The 11,716-nt window shown below is 43.5% G+C and overlaps 1 long non-coding RNA gene across 1 annotated transcript; it reads left to right on the top strand.

Annotated features, from left to right (window-relative positions):
• Positions 1 to 2,741: 2,741 nt before the first annotated feature.
• On the top strand, positions 2,742 to 10,293 carry LOC309523664. Its single transcript, XR_014215504.1, has 3 exons — positions 2,742 to 2,834; positions 5,055 to 5,166; positions 10,112 to 10,293. It is a non-coding gene; the product is annotated as an uncharacterized lncRNA (long non-coding RNA).
• Positions 10,294 to 11,716: the final 1,423 nt, after the last annotated feature.

Here is an 11,716-nt window from a genome sequence, read left to right on the forward strand (position 1 = left end):
TCCCCCTGCCTCCAGGATATAGTTTCTCCTGGAAAGTGAGAGGGGCCTTCCAAATACCCAGGTTCAAAATCTGTCTTCACAGAGCACGGAGTATTGCCCATACAAATAAATACAGGGTGTGCCTCCTTGTTTCAGCCTTTTTAAATACAAAGAAGGCTTCTTCCAGCAGCTCCTGCAGTCAAGCTGATGCCAAATGTATTGTTCTGCTTTCCTTTGGACCACACCAGTGAGGCTGAGAGTGGGGTCTTGTCGTCTGGATAGCCAAAAACCTCCATACACACTGCCCAGGGTTGCACCCTGGGAAGGTCACTTGGGTGCTGCTAATGTAGCAGTTTGACTTCACCCCCCAGAAGTGCACTCTGTTGTCTCTTGAGACAAACAGATGCCAACAAGATATTAATAAAGTAGGATGCATAAAAAATCTTCAAAAGTAAAGTGGATTTAAAAAGGCAGCAGTCCTTATAATTCATTTCCCTCCTCTTATTCCCAATCATAATATTAAAGCAAGTAAGCAAGACTACAGACACAAGAGAATGATGATGGAGGGGTTTCTTCCCAGCACAGGACCCTTGGGGTTCTAGCCTGTGGGTACTATCACAGTTCAGAAATTCAAGCCAGGCTGCCTATTGTCACAGGAATAATTTAGATGGATACCTGCATAGTTTGATTAATAACTTTCTCTCTACAACATCTAGAGACTCACTTCTTTAGAAAAAAGAAAAGAAATCTGGGAGCATGGCGCTTCTGTTGCTGTGAGTCCTCATTGTATTAGCCAAATTACAGTACTAGGTTTTTGAAAATGAAGTCAAATGATAAAATATATGCAGATATTTACAGAATGCCCCCTGTATGCTGGTTTATGCCTTGTTGGAAGTTTAAAAGCAACAATGTACATTTCCGACAAACAGACTCAATGCCACAGCACAATGCTGATGCCTCTACATTCATCATAAAGCAAGGCTTGCTTATGACTGTGGCAACACTTTAGCCTATAAACATTTTACACACTGCTATAAAATGCCACAAAAATAGTTTTGAGAATGAGAGCATTCTCGAAGCAAGAAACAGCTACTTTTTCAGCTCATGTCTTTGGAAGCTAAATCATTCCTACCTCTAGCCAATTTCTGCCCTCAGCTAGTTCTAACTTGAAATTATAGGTACAAACTTTGTGTCTATCTACTTCATTTACCAATTCAACACACAGCTCAAGTTCTGGTCGCCTGGATCATACTACAGAAACACTGACTGGTACTGGCCCTCTCATTATGCAGTGCAGGGTATGTGAAAATAGTTAAACATGCATTGGCCTCAAGAACAACGTTAGCAGACTTGCACTGGCCACAGTTAGTCAGTTGCAGCAACTACAATAAATAGACTTTTGGAGTCTTAAAATTATTATGGTATAAGCTTTGAGTGGAAGTCTATTGCAGTGCAGTCAACATGGTGCCCTCTAGATGTTGCTGGGCTACAACTCCTATCATTCTCAACCATTGGCCATTGGGTGTTGTAGTCCAAAATACTTTGACTATCCCTGGCTTCTGCCATAATACAATCGTTAGTCTTTAAGATGCCATCAGTCTCTTCCTTGTTTTCATTTGCTCTCCTCTAACACAAGAAAAGTGGGACGCGGGTGGCGCTGTGGGTAAAACCACAGTGCCTAGGACTTGCTGATCGTATGGTCGGCGGTTCGAATCCCCGCGGCGGGGTGAGCTCCCGTCTTTCGGTCCCAGCTCCTGCCCACCTAGCAGTTCGAAAGCACCCTTAAAAGTGCAAGTAGATAAATAGGTACCGCTTTATAGCGGGAAGGTAAACGGCGTTCCGTGTGCTGCGCTGGTGCAGGCTCACCAGAGCAGTGATGTCACACTGGCCACGTGACCCAGAAGTGTCTGCGGACGGCGCCGGCTCCCGGCCTCTAGAGTGAGATGAGCGCACAACCCTAGAGTCTGTCAAGACTGGCCCGTACGGGCAGGGGTACCTTTAACACAAGAAAAGTGGGGCAATAATGTAACAATTAATATTGTCCCTCAAAGAAGTAGAGAACTTTTACTCGGAAATGCTTTTAAGGGATTGGCTTCCAAAGGCACAAAGGCTGCACTGAAAAGGCATCTTCCCAACGCAGAATTGGATGAATTCACTTTATCCAAAGGGTAAGGATTGTTTGGTACTCAGAAGCCTGGTGCATCATTGCACAGTACATTGCTGAATAATGCTATGCAGAGTGTTATTGTCGAGCCTCCAGTTACTAGGTGATGTACAGTACATAAGAGGCACACACAAAAAGGCCCTGCCCTCAAATTGGGTGCGTTTAAAAGATTAGACAAATTCATGGAGGACAAAGCTATCAATGGCTATTGGCCATGATGGCTATGTTCTATACCTCGAAGTATATACCTCCATACTCCAAGATAAGCCTGTAATGCAGGGTGGGGGACCTATGGGCCAGACTTGGCCCACCAGGCCTCCCCAGTTGGCCCTCAAAGCCATTTATAGGCAGCAAAATTCATACGCCCTAAACCTGTCATACCATGGTGTGGGTGTGGAACTACAAGGGTGAAGCTACAAAGCAAGAATCCTGAATTGAAAGTGGGTTCTTTTGCTAGGACAAGGTGCTTTGCCAGCTGCCTATCAGCTGGTGGGTGATAGGAGCATGCCCTGCTCCCTCTCAGCACTTCTTCCTCCCAGAACTATGTTCTGAAGCCCCCAATTGTCAGGATTTAAAAGCACAGCACAAAGTTTTCAAACTGCCATCATGATGCTTCTTCAAACCTATGATAGAGTCTAATTGATCCTTGCTCCATCCCTAAACAGAAGGGCTAGTTAGTTTCCAAGCCATAGTACTAAATTATAATATTGTGTCATTCTCTGCCTTCTTTTTTAAATGGTACAACACTTGGTATTTTATTTGCTCTTTTTCGGAGTCCCTAGTTTGCTGCTTGGCGAATCATTGTCAAATCAGGAAGGCAAAACTAAAATTAGCTGACCATCTGAACAACAAAAGGTTCAAGCTTTACAAGGCAACATACTTGGATTAAGATACTTCTCTCCAACCTCCCCCAAAATGCATACATACCGTCTTGGAGATATGAGAACAAAATGTCAAATTTCTTTTAGTTATTCAAGTGGCCCATTTGCAGAAGCTGGGGGACAGCAAGTCAATATAGTAAGAAATCGGGCTCTCATGTTCTGAGAAATGCAGTCAGATGCCACAAATGTTTGGCCATTCTGTATACATACATACCTAAAGCACAAAAAGAAATAAAAGAAGATTGGGAACATTTATATAAGGATGCTGAAACTGACAGTTTTATTATTCCTGTTGAGAGCCATGCTAAGTTTCAATGTGATGTTTCACCCGGTTTCTTTATGGGGAAGATTTATGTTCTCTATAGCTTTCAGCTCCCAGAATTTTCTGATAGGCTAAGAGCATTCACTGCTACACCAAAAAATACTACAGATAATACCTGAGCAAACAAATAATTTATTACACACAAACCTTTGGCTCACGAAGGTCACTTCTTCAGGTACAAGCCGAAGCCCTCCATATTATCAGAATTTATCTAGCTTGTCTTTTCCATCTAGAAGGCATGAATACAAATGCAGAGGGGAGAAAGATCATGACCCGGGGGGGGGCTTCAGAGTTTAATAAGGACTATTGTTCTAAGAGATGTTGACAACTCACTGCAAATTTGTCAAATGCTGTTTCTGTAGTGAAGAAACAAGGGGAATATTGCAGGGAGAAATGCAGTGCAGGTTCACTGAGAGAACATGGGGCCTATGCAGAAGCAGAATGAGTGGAAACATAATCTCTCCTCCTTCCACTGCATCAGTTCACCATCTCTAGTATGCTGAAATATATTACTGTATTTTTCGCCCCATAGGACGCACTTTTTCCCCTCCAAAAATGAAGGGGAAATCTGGGTGCGTCCTATGGGGCGAATGCAGGCTTTCGCTGAAGCTTGGAGAGCGAGAGGGGTCGGTGCACACCGACCCCTCTCGCTCTCCAGGCTTCAGGAAGACATCCGCAGCCTAGGCAGCTCTGTGAGAGGTACCGCAGGGCTGTCTAGGCTGTGGATAGCAGCCTGCTTCCCGGAGCGGTGGGCGCTCTGAAAGCAGAGCGCCCGCCGCTTTGGGAACACATCCGCAGCCTAGGCAGCCCTGCTGGAGGTCCCTGAAGCAGAGCGCCCCGCACGCCAGACAGACATCTGCAGCGTGGGGAGCCCTGCGGGAGTTCCCACATGGCTCCCTATGCTGCGGATAGCAGCCTGCCTCCCGGCGCGACGGGCGCCGTGAAGCAGAGCGCCCCGCACGCCGGACAGACATCGGCCAGCCCCACAAGCTCGGGGGACAGCAAGGAGGCGCAGCGCCGCCACCCCGCTGTTCCTCGACTTGGTTCAGTTTCCCCGACCTGGTTTTGGGGGGGGAATAAAGGGGGGAAATTTTTCCTTTATTTCCCCCCAAAAAAACTAGGTACGTCCTATGGGACGGAGCGTCCTATGGGACGAAAAATACGGTAACTTCTGCGCTTGAGTTTGATCTTGCTCTGAACAGGGTTGTGCTCTCCAGTATCTCCATAATCCATTCTTAAGTGCAATGCAGTTAGTTGGGAAGGAGGAAGAAGAATTCTGGACAAACTGTATGGACCTTCCTTGCTTTGTGTCAGTTGTAACAGTTCTTGGTCATTGCAAAGCGTTTCCGCTGCTTCTTCTCCCAGTCCAGCAGGTTGATTCATACGTCTGCCATAGATGTATGGGGAAAAGAACCACATGCTTCATCTCATGCTGGGGATAGCTCAGTTGGTAGAGCATAAGACTCCTAATCTCAGGGTCATGGGTTTGGGCCCCACATTGGGCAAAAGATTCCTGCATTGCAGGTAATTGGACTAGATGACCCTCATGGTCCCTTCCAACTCTACAGTTCTATGATTTTATGCTTATGGTTCCTTCACATTGACATTACTGGAATGTAAAGTGAAGTATGAATGTAAGGTAAGATCAGCCACCCAGATACTCTTCCCATAATCGCAATGACTGAGAGGTGTGCTGCTCTAACTGCAGAAAATGTGGGAACACTCCAGCATCATCCTCAAAGGTCCCAAATCATAGACCATGCAGCACACATTAATGTGTATCCTGAGAGGCTTGAGAAATAATTGCATGGATGATTATGGTGAGTTTGTGAACTGTTCGTCTCTACCACTAAAATTTCATGTGGGAAAAAGCTTTCCTTGTCTATTAATCACATTATCCTGAATACTTGCACTATAAGTTATTTCTCGTTCAATTTTTTGTCTTCTTAACTTTGTTTCCTTTTCTTTTATTATTTTGACAAAACCTTACCAACTCATAACATTTAGGTTGCACTTCTATACACGTTCACCTAGGAATAAGCTTCATTGAGATCAATGGGACATACCTGTGATTAGACATCTATAGGTTTGTGCTGTTAGATTCCCTACACACCCTCAGTGCATTGGACAATCAGAAGAGAGGCCTCATAATATGGTGCATTGGTCAATGTTCAATGGTCAGGGATGGTGGAGATGTAGCCATTGTTATCTGGAGAGAACCACATTGCCTATCCCTTGTTTATGGGACGGAGAAAAAAGAAACTCAACTCTACTGGCATGCATTACAGCTTTCTTTTCCTTGTTTAGAGTTGGTACAAGTGTTGCTGCCCCACGTTAGTCACTATAACTGATTATTCATGCAAGTGAGCTGTATAAAATCTCAAGTGATGAGCTACCAAGCACTCCCTGGTGTTTCAATGACTAGAAACACTGCAAAATGCTTTCCCGCCCTCCTGTTGAGAGAAGCAGCCAGTGTGACCATTCATGTGTCTCTTTTTCAGATGCAAATTCATACACAGAAAAGCCAAGTGGAAAATCTTTCCAAATATCAGCCCCTGCTCTTAAGATAGGCACAGAACCCATGGTGGTGCTTCAGAACACTTCCATTCTTCTTCAGGGCAGCATTACGCCTGCATCCAGATGGCTGGACTGTGTGTCACTTCTATAAAAATGCTTGTGAGGTGACCAAAGTAAACTAAGAACATACGAAGGCCGATCTAGTCCAGCATCCTGTTTTGACAGCGACCAGAAACCCGCAAGCAGAATCTAAGTGCAACAACACTCCTGTGATTCCTTCCTGCCTTCTGATTCCTACAATATGTGGCATGCAACTGGGACCAGAAGCTATATAAAGGAGACAAAGGTTAAACAGCTGCTTTTCATTACTACAAAATCGCATTGATCTCCATTGACAGTTCGGTTCATTAGGCCTCCAGAAGCTCTTTTATTATAACGACAATGCTGAAATCAATCCCTGAACATGACCCAGCTGCACTCACCTGACATAAAATCACATTCTTAATCAGGATCCCAAGAGGCACAATTACTTACCTCAAGACTACTCCCATGCATTAGCCACACAGAATTCAAAACAGAAACAAATATTTCCTGCGAGGTATTAGGGCTTCCCTCACCCTGTGCTCTATAATATTGAACAAGGAATTTATCTATCCATAGAACTCCATGATGTGACTTTAAGAAATCACATTACAGGCAAGGTTGGTAGCATTTCATTATATTGCTTGCATGGAATTTCACACATGATGTGAAATTCTTATGCACCATTAGGCAACTCGAGCATTAACCTGAGAAACAGCAAGAGAGCCATTTTTTAAAAAATATGCAAAAGGCTGTAGACAATGTGAGTCTTAGTTGGAGAAGACCCATTAAAAGTAATAGGCATGGCTAACTTAGAACAATTGATTTCAATGGGTCTACTTTGAGTAGATGTTAGTTGGCTAACTTCGTAATGATACGCTTGAAAACAGTCATTTACTGGGAAGCATTCAATTGATCATCAGTGGATGGGCTCCCACCAGCACAATGGGACTTTCTCTCCCCGCCTTATCCCCCTGTGCCTCCCCAAAATTCACGCTAGAACAGCATATGGCGATAAGACAGGAGGAATTTGAGTTGACTTTTCCGACTTGAGTTGAAATGATTCTTAAAAAAAGAATATCTAATTTGAGTAAAGCGTAACAAAACAGAGGAGGGTAGATTATATGATATCAGGGCTATCTTAAGTATATCCAGCACCATGATGCAAATATCCCTCTGGCGTGCACACACACACTATTTCCCAGAGTTGCCGACTTTTTTACGGCGCTGCCGGCAGCTTTGTGGGGCTGGAGGAGGCAGGCAGTGGTGCTGCTTCAGCAAGGCGGGCGAGGGTGGCAAACTGGTGCCGGGATGCGCCACGCCCAGCCTCTGCCTCTTCCAGAACTTGGCACCCTGGCGCCCCATGTCACTTGCTTCTATGGGCAAGACAGCCCTATATGATCTGCCTGGTGCTTCATAAGGTGTCAGGAAGTTCCCAGTACTTCAGGTTTGTTATGCTATGATTCAAGCCACATTTGAGAGAAAGCCCTGTTAAGTAGAACTCATCTATGTTCATGTCCCAATTTAGTGGAAAACACTACCCATTCCCTTAAACCAGTCCAACAAAGAGATTGGATATAACATATTGAGAAATTAGCTGTGAGAGTTACATCTGCTTGTGTTAATGGATTTTTATGCCTGGAGCCATGTTGCTACCCTCTTAGGGAAATTGCTGAACAAAAGCATATTTTTGTTATTAAAACTGAAGAAAAAAGTTTGGGCTTGTTTTTGTTTTTAATATATCCTAGTTTGATTCAGACCAAGTGTACCAAAAGTCTTCAACAGATGTTCATTAAATTTTGGTGCAGGGTTTGTTTATTTTTCACAAAATGTGCATAATCTTCAGTATAGTGCAGGATGCAGAAGGAATTTTTTTTTATCATAATAGAGAAGTTTGAAATTTGCCCTGGGAATATTGTATAACTTGTTCATTCTCTTAGCATTTCTCCCAATTCCTTATTCTAAGCACAGACACGGAAATTTTGCTCCCAAATTTCACAGTGGCCGAAATTTGGTGAGGACTTAGAGATGCACAAAACCTCTAAGTGAAATGTTGTTAAATCTACTAAATATATATATATATTTGTATTGTTTCTTTGTACCCCGCCCATCTGGCTGGGTTGCCCCAGCCACTCTGGGCAGCTTCTAGCATATATAAAAACATAATAAAACATTAAACCTTAAAAAGCTTCACTATTCAGAGCTGTCTTCAGATGTTTCCTGAATGTTATATAATTACTTTCCTTTCCATGGTTCTAAGAAGGACCCTCCAAATTCACTTTAAATTTAACATAAGGAGCTATTTGTTGTGGGATGGGACTCTAATTCAGAGCAATGGGAGTGGAAATCCAAATAAAATGTGTATCCAATGATGTACAACCATACAGTGATTCTCTCCCAAGCAGTGGCTTGCAATCTACTAATTAGCAGATGTTGTTGTTTAGTCATTTAGTCGTGTCCGACTCTTCGTGACCCCATGGACAAGAGCAAGCCAGGCACTCCTGTCTTCCACTGCCTCCTGCAGTTTGGTCAAACTCATGCTGGTAGCTTCGAGAACACTGTCCAACCATCTCGTCCTCTGTCGTCCCCTTCTCCTTGTGCCCTCCATCTTTCCCAACATCAGGGTCTTTTCCAGGGAGTCTTCTCTTCTCATGAGGTGGCCAAAGTATTGGAGCCTCAGCTTCACAATCTGTCCTTCCAGTGAGCACTCAGGGCTGATTTCCTTAAGAATGGATAGGTTTGATTAGCAGTAGAAAAACCTATTTAGGTAAGGTCTTGGGGATGCTGAACAAAGAAGCAGAAAAGACTAATGGGTTAGGTCTGTTAATGCTTAGATTTGCTGCTAATACAGCTAACATCAAGCGCTGAGCCATTATTGCATGTTGTTTGAGGATTTTCTAGCCCAGTGGCTAGATTTGTTGGATTTGAATGCTGATGAAGGAGTGGAGGGACCAGGATCAGATTCCTGCTCAGTCATGAGTAAGTCACTGGCTCTCAGCCTAACATACCCATACTGTGCTGAATTCTGTGAAGGGAAAATGGAATGTAAATGTATGGGGGGCTTGTTGTTGTTTTTTTAAGGCTGGGGGGCAGCTAGCAGTCATCATCAGCACAATAACAGTGGCATGGGTTCTATGATATGAAAAAGGCAGGTTATTTTATGTTAAAATCACTGAAAGAGGGGGTTGCTTTGGAACAAGACATTGGGGAGAGAGAGCCTTGATCATTCCTTCAGTGATGATAATAATAATAATGATGATGATAATAATAATAATAATAATAGCCCTTCAAGCTTCTGTGCTCCTTGGGGGCCGAAGGAACTTGAAGGTACAATACTTAAGAAAAATGTGTAGTCATGCTTTAAGCATGACAATTTGTTCCTATAATGACCATGAAATAACTTGTGAAAGTGGCGTCAGACCATTTGTCCAGTCTAAAATGGTGGTGGTAATGCAGGCTCTTGGGTCTCTTGAAGCTTAAGCGCCTTGTGTTTTCAGTGCTCCAGGCTCTTGGGTTTTAGATGTGAGGGCGATCTGGCTGCGACATCTGTCACCCCATTGATCACCAGGGTTGATTCGGCTGATCTGGCTGGCTAGGCGGGTGTCCCCTTCCTCCCTCACCGCTCCATGTGCATCCCTCCCGAAGCTGCACGCTCGGTGGAAGAGGACGACCATCCCAGATAGAAGGAGTGTACCGTTCTTCGGTCAAGGGTATACGATAGCTGTGCTCCCCTGCTAGAACCTCCACACAAGCTCAAGGTCCATTTGTAGGCTCTTGGGTCCTTCCCAAGACATTTTACTTGAGGTCCTAGCAGCTCAGCCTGGGTCCTTATACATGATCCTCAAGGTCCAGGGACCTGCCCAATGCTCTGGTTTCTACTGCATATTCTTGCTTGCGCTCCTCCACTTATTCAAACACATCAATGTTCATTTTGACCTTCTCCCTCAGTTCATATTTTCTTTATCATCTTTCCTTTTTTAAAATTACTTTTCCCTACTGTGGAACAGTAGGAAAATCTGGCCCAAGAGGAACAAGCATTTGCACCCATGAAATTAATTAGCCATTGTTAGGCTTTTTTGCAGAGAAGTCCTCGGAGCACACTTGTTACATTAATTGCTCTCCACACTGGCAAAACTCATGTAATCTGATTTTTCTATTATTTCCCAGGTGTGCCGCATTGTCAAAGAGCTCTCAGCAACAAAATATGCAGAAATCGCTTGAAGTAATTCTAAAGGACAGCAGTGCAAGAGAAAAACACTGAAGACAAATGTGCCATTGTTTGTTATCTTAGGTATGAATGTACAGTTACAAACCAACAATACCAAAGGACAGCATCTGTTTAACATTCAGAGGAAGGTTATTGGAATGATTTCTGTGAGTGTATAAGTTGAAAGGGTTTTATCAGAATAAAAGGACCATCCAAGCACAATAGTAGATAATCCTGCACTCCACATCTGTGAAGGAATCCAGGCTGAACTCACAGGAATCTCCTTCTAGATAGCATCAATGACTTGGTATAGTTTTGGATGTGTTCGCAGCTAGGGAAGCTGTGGCCCTCTAGAAGTTATTGGACCACAACTTCCATCATCCATGACCTTCAGGATGGCTGGGGATGATGGGAGTTGGAGTCCAACACCACCTGGAGAGCCACAAGTTCCTCAGTCCTGATTTAACAGGCTGCACAAGGACTGGCTTGCATGGTGGTCCTTGCCACACATTCAGCTGAAGATCTGAATTGAATGCTTACAGTTACTGAACTGCTACAAGGCAGCTCTCATTCTGGTGAAATGTAATGTGCATAACCCATAACCCATAACCCATAACCCACAGAAACTATTTCAAAAGCCAAAGTAGGAGAAGTGGTACTTGAACTTGGTTTCTTCACAGGAAAACAGCCTCTGCACGTAGTGTGTATTTTAGCACAGCTCTTGGAGATGAACGCTGAGGAGATTCTCCTCCACTGTACTTACATCCACACACTTCCCTTTGTTTGTACTGCACGGTTCTCCATTTCCCCCAGGGGAATAAGAATGGGCGGCTGCCATTGAGATACTGTCTCCCTGATGCAGCAGTGAAGCACATACAGGTCCATCTTGGTCTTTGGAATACGAATGGGACAGACCTTGGTAATTTGCTACCCTGTGCAAGGCCAACATTTGATGTCTACTAGGCAAAATTGCATATAAATTCTGCCTATTAGAAAAAATACAAACTAAAACATTGATTTTTAAAAATTGCAAGCTGATGTGGAAATGTGACAAGCTGGACAAGACTGGAAAAATTAGAAATTGATAGAAACTAAAAATTGGCAGATTCATCCGTTCTTAAGTCTGCCTCATGAGGATGATTAGGCAACTCCAGTTCTCTCTTACATCCTGTAACCCACTGGCTATGAATCGAGAATGGAGAAAGTTTTGTATGATATATCAGGCTGGTATGCAGCTGTTTCCTTTTTTGCTACAGGCCCCTTAAGGCAAAAGGATAACAGTGATCCATGGACATCTGGTGCTGGTGGGTGTATACACACATATATAGGAATAATTAATTCCTTAAGCAATAAATTCATATCCTGTTACTGGTTTATTCAATGGGGAGCATGTAGTGAGTATTTAGATATATTTTATAGTGTGTAATTGCCTCAAAACCACGTAGGTGTTTGTGTTAGTTTCCAAGACAGTATCTATTGATATTAATGTGATGTTTGCATTTGATTCCCACATTATAACATTTGCTTCATCCTCCATTTTAAAAAGTGCTCTCCAGAACCACTTT

Source organism: Podarcis vaucheri (genome assembly GCF_965113315.1).
Source record: "Podarcis vaucheri genome assembly, chromosome: 2".
In the NCBI taxonomy this organism is placed as follows: domain Eukaryota; kingdom Metazoa; phylum Chordata; class Lepidosauria; order Squamata; family Lacertidae; genus Podarcis; species Podarcis vaucheri.